Source organism: Colobus angolensis, unplaced genomic scaffold, assembly GCF_000951035.1.
Source record: "Colobus angolensis palliatus isolate OR3802 unplaced genomic scaffold, Cang.pa_1.0 Scaffold87, whole genome shotgun sequence".
Lineage (NCBI taxonomy): Eukaryota > Metazoa > Chordata > Mammalia > Primates > Cercopithecidae > Colobus > Colobus angolensis.
In genome coordinates this window covers 1,624,842-1,630,605 of record NW_012122598.1, presented here as the reverse complement: position 1 = coordinate 1,630,605, position 5,764 = coordinate 1,624,842, and the positions used below count along the sequence as shown (strand labels likewise).

Sequence of the window (5,764 nt, the reverse complement as noted above, 5' to 3'; positions counted from 1 at the left end):
TTTTTTTTTTTTGAGATGGAGTTTTTGCTCTTGTTGCCTAGGCTAGAGTGAGTGCAATGGCATGATCTCGGCTCACTGCAACCTTCGCCTCCCGGATTCAAGTGATTCTCCTACCTCAGCCTCCCGAGTAGCTGAGATTACAGGCATGTACCACCACACCTGGCTAATTTTGTATTTTTAGTAGACACGGGGTTTCTCCATGTTCATCAGGCTGGTCTCCAACTCCTGACCTCAAGTGATCTGCCTGCCTCGGTCTCCCAAAGTGTTGGGATTACAGACATGAGCCACTGTGCCTGGCCTGGCACTTTTATATAGTACTTTCGGCAGTACATATTTTGATGATCTTTCTGGAAGTCAATTTGGCAATATTTACATTAAATGTCTTAAGATGTTTTATATCCTTTGAACAGTTCATTCTTCTTTCAGACTCTCTATTCTAAAGATAAAACCAGACATGTGGACCATTTTTGCATTGAGTGTTTAATCACAGTCATCTTTACGACCAAAAAAGAACAGGAATTAAATTAAATAAGAATGGATAAATATAAATTAAGGTACTGCCTTATAATAAACTATATTTAAGTTATAAAGAATAACATTTTGAAAACTAAAAATATGAGAAAATGTATGTTAAACAGAAAAAAATAAAATAAAATTGTACATGCACCATAATTGTAAATCTATAAAAAAGCAAACAAAATAATAAGCATAGAAAAGATAAGGGAATTAACATCAAAATGTTAATAATAGTTATCTCTGGATAATGGTATCCGAGGTGATTCTATTTTCTTCTTTGTACTTGTAGTATTTTTCGAAGTCTCTACAATAATCACAGATTGGTCTTAATAAGTCAAAAAGTTATAATGTAATCTAATAAGAAAAAAGAATGCAGATATGCATGACTGAAAAAAGTCTGAGTTGGTGGGGTGCAGTGGCTCACTCCTGTAAATCCCAGCAGTTTGGGAGGCCTAGGTGGGTGGATAATGAGGTCAAGAGATTGAGACCATCCTGGCCAACATGGTGAAACCCTGCCTCTACTAAAAATACAAAAAAATTAGCTGAGCGTGGTGGTGCCCGCCTGTAGTCCCAGCTACACAGGACGCTGAGGCAGGAGAATCATTGAACCCAGGAGGCGGAGGTTGCAGTGAGCCGAGATTGTGCCACTGCACTCCAGCCTGGCGACAGAACAAGACCCCATTTCAAAATAAAAAAAGAAAGAAGTCTGAGTTTTAAAAAAGAGGTCTGGCTTCTTCTACAAGTATGGAGAAGGCAAAAGGCAAAGAGGAACATCAGCAAAGAGAACCAAAGAAAAAATGTCTGTCAAAGGCAATAAAGCGCTCTGTCCTAAGAAGAAGGCAGAGTACACTGACAACCCCAGACTTCAGAAGAAGATACCAAATCCCTCCATTACCCTCTAAACTGCCACCTGTTAATCTGATTCACTGCGACATTCTGTGGGCCTGGTGCCAACAATTGAAGCTGAGCTCCAAAGGCCAGAAATTGGATGCATATAAGCGTCTGTGTGCCTTTGCCTACCCAAATCAAAAGGATTTTCCTAGCACAGCAAAAGAGGCCAAAATCCGGAAATCATCGCAAAAAAAATTAAAGGTGGAAAAAGGGGAAACGTCCCTGCAAAGTTCTGAGACACATCATCCTCCTGAAGTGGCCCTTCCCCCTGCAGAGGGGCCGCCTGCCCTGGAAGATTCCACTGCTCTCCTTGAGGGAGTTAATACAGTTGTGGTGACAACTTCTGCCCCAGAGGCTTTGCTGGCCTCCTGGGGGAGAATTTCGGCCAGGGTGAGGACGCCAGAGGCAGTGGAATCTCCACAAGATGCCTGTGTAACAAGGTCTTAATAAAAAGCCTCCAGTGGGAATAGAATATCAAGAAAAAGGCCACATCTATGATAATTAATGGCAGAAAGTCTGGAGAGTCAGATTCCGCCGGGCTGCTGACAGGTGAACTCTGGTCCTCTGCACACCTGTTTATGGGCCATGCTGACTGGTGGGGTGGCAGATGTTAGCCTAAGAGCCCTAGCAGTGCCTGTTGCTTTGTGAGTGGAGATAGAGACTCTCAGATTTAAAAACAGAAAAACATTTCGCAAATTACCATAAATTGTAGTTAATATGTAGAAAAACTCATTCATACTACTTTTCTAAAATAGACATGACTTCAGCAGCAGCTCTTTTTTGTTTTGTTTTGTCTTCTGAGACAGTGTCTCACTCTGTTGCCCAGGCAGGAGTGCACTTGTGCAATCTCAGTTCAGGGCAATCTCCGCGTCCTGAGTTCAAGTGATTCTCCTGCCTCAGCCTCCTGAGTAGCTGGGATTACAGGCACCTGTTACCACACCCAGCATTTTTTTTTTTTTTTTTTAAGTAGAGATGGGGTTTCCCCATGTTGGCCAGGCTGGTCTCACACTCCTGGACTCAAGTATCTACCCGCCTTGGCCTCCCAAAATGCTGGGATTATGGGCATAAGCCACTGTGCCTGACCTTCAACAGGTCAAGTGAGAAGTTCTTCAGCTGAGCATTGTGAAGGAGTTGAGTAAAATGGTAGTTGGCTCTTGTGCTCAATTTTCTCTTCCTCTGAACACTGACTACTTTAGGAGCTGCTTCATTCCAATTGCAATTTCATAAAACGTAGAGTATTTTAAGGCAAAGAAAGGCTGTTAATTCTCTCCCTCCCTCAAACACATGATTTTTAATATTCGAAAAAATATTTTTCAAAGTTCTCTTAATAACCTGAGATTTCTATGGTTTGACTCCAGGATCAAAACACAACGGACTTTGTCTGTATTATTTCACTTATAATTGTTTCGTATATTTCTGGTGTTTAAAATGTCTAAGGTTGCTTCCCACTCATAAATACATAATATATTGAACTTAAAATGTGTTTATTAACCGATTATCCATAAATAAAAATAAGACGAGTATATAAAATAATTCATCTGTTGTATTTAGGGAACTGTATTCGTTGCATGCAAATTTTATTGTTAGTGTTCTTAACTCAAAAGTAGGAGTAACCCAAAATGTGTGCTTTTTCTTTTTTCTTTTGTATGACTCATTTGTTCTTTATTAGCTGGCGGTATGGGTCGGATCATTTGTTTTTAAAACTACTTAGGTATGATTGACATACAAAAACTGTACATTTTTAATGTATCCTATTGAGTGTACTTAATTTCTAATTTTTTTGTGTACTTCCTAAATTTATAGTCCTGTCAGTCTGGGAACAGATCTGTTTTTCACTTGTCCTGATTTAATGACAGTTTCCAACATTGTTTTGTTATTACAAGTATGGAATCTTTATTATTTTATTTTATTTTGCCCCTTTAATGAAGATACTAAAAATAATGCACTGGAAGGAGTGGCAGAGTTGGAAAATTTGTAACCATCATAATACAGATGTAATAGGTTTGGGAAAGGATCCTCAAAAATGTTAAAGCAAGGGAGGAAAGTTTGTTGAGAAGCAAGATGTTCTTCTCTCCTGGACCGCATTGGTTATTGGTGGTCAGAATTGTTCAGTGTAATAAATAATAAGACTTTTTTTCTTAAAAAAAAAAAAAAGTCCATATCTGTCTGACTATTCTAAAGCACTGAACAGTATATTTAAAAATTATACAAAAGTACTCATTTTCTAACTACAAAGCAACAGAACCAAGTGACAAATTAAGTTCAAAAAGGGCCATAAAAAATTCTAAAATTACAAACCATTTCATATAGAAACAAACACGGTGGAAACTTGTTTATCAACACACAAGGTAAAACAGGCAATTCAAAATAGCTCCTCCTTTTGTTACCTTCCAGGACCCATTTTCACAATCCCATGAATGTTCCCTAACAATTATGCTTATACCAGACAATCAGAAATTGCCCCAACCATGCATCACAAAGGGAATATAGAGCTGAAACCAAGTTTAGCAGGTACTGAATACCTTTCAACTCAGTATAAACAAGCTGAAAAACTTAGAAAGGTACCCAAACAGAACTCTATGGACTCCATTTCTTTATGATAATAAAAAGAAATTATATGCAAACAGCTCTCTTCTAAACACACAACTTCAGTTACCACGTTTCAGACTGATAATTTAGCTGCCATTAAGCAAAGAGTACAAATACAAGTTCTTCACCACAGCAGTCTCAACATTTTATATTCTCCACAGGATACTCAGTGCTGCTCTGATTTCCATTACATCTAGCAAACTGACTTAAGATTCCAGTTAACACATGAACTGTGAGACTATAATGCAGGTTATGGGAACCCCAGAAAACAAAGTAGACTACTCAAGTTTTACTAGGCAGTAGATTATTTAGGTATTAAAATTTCTGTTCATAGGTCAGGTGCCATGGCTCACACCTGTAATCCCAACACTTTGGGAGGCTGAGGTCAGAGGACAGCTTGAGGTCAGGAGTTCAAGACCGGTCTAGGCAACAAAGCAAGAGCCTGTTTCTTTTCTTTTTCTTTTTTTTCCTTTTCTTTCTTTCTCTTTTTTTGAGACAGAGTTTTGCTCTTGTTGCCCACGCTGGAGTGCAATGGCGTGTTCTCAGCTCACCACAACCTCTGCCTCCCAGGTTTAAGCAATTCTCCTACCTCAGCCTCCCAAGTAGCTGGGATTACAGGCATGCGCCACCACGAGTAGCTAATTTTGTATTTTTAGTAGAAATGGGGTTTCTCCATGTTGGTCAGGCTGGTCTTGAACTCCCGACCTCAAGTAATCTGTCCGCCTCAGCCTCCCAAAGTGCTGGGATTATAGGCATGAGCCACCGCACCCGGCCACGATACCGTTTCTTAAAAAAAAAAAAATGTAGCCACCCATCCCACAGTGGTGTGTGCCTGTAGTCCCAGCTACTCGGGAGCTCGGGAGACCGAGATGAGAGGATCCCTTGAGCCCAGGAGTTCAGGTTGTAGTGAGCTATGATCACAGCACAGCACTCCAGCCTGGGTGACAGACTGGGACTCTGTCTCAAAAAAAAAAAAAAAAAAAAAAAAAGATTTAACAAGGAAGAAGTCTGAAATTAATAACCATAATTTGCTTTTTGGATTATACACATTTAGTGAGTTTTAAAATTCATTAATTCACCAAATATTTTACTCAGTGCCTATGCACAGTGCCATATGCCCTAGACCCAAGTAATTCAAGAACAAATGAGACAGACATGATTTCTGCCCTCACAGAGCTTACTTATATTCTAAAAGGAAGAAGCAAGTAATAAGCAAGTAAGCAAAATAATTTTAGATTAACAGCAGATAACTGCTATTAAAGGAAAATGAAAAGGTGATGTGTTAGCGACTGATGAGGGCTATTTTGGTTTTCTGACTAAAAAGGGAATGGCTGCATTATCTGTAATCAAAAGGGGAATGGGGTAGAATATAGAGATTTAGGTTAAAACTTCAGGAAGCCTTTCTTCTCACAACACAGTAGATATTCAATAAATATTTATTGATTTAATATTTAATAAATATTTAAAGTCTATATTTAAGTTCACACTTAACTTCAGGTTTCTGCAGAAAGCTGCTGGATCCACAAAATATTTGCTATGCAGGTATTTATGTATTTAAGGCTACACATATTTTAAATCCATATTTATGACTATCTTGCGTCTAACGCACTTTTTATGACCACAGTCAACCAAGTCTATGCTTTTATCACCCAAATAACATGAAGCTCTGTAGTTTTTGGTTACAGTGCTAAAAATGGAAAGAAGGGAGAAATTTTTCTCTTTTTTTTTTTTTTTTTTTTTTGAGACGGAGTCTCGCTCTGTCTCCCGG

The 5,764-nt window shown here is 38.8% G+C and overlaps 1 protein-coding gene and 1 pseudogene across 4 annotated transcripts in view; one reads left to right on the top strand and one right to left on the bottom strand.

Annotated features, from left to right (window-relative positions):
- ATF7 (activating transcription factor 7) overlaps positions 1–5,764 on the bottom strand; it is a 155,707-nt gene that overhangs the window by 128,317 nt on the left and 21,626 nt on the right. The gene's annotated exons all lie outside the window — the stretch shown is intronic.
- LOC105503672 lies at positions 1,252–1,854 on the top strand (annotated as a pseudogene).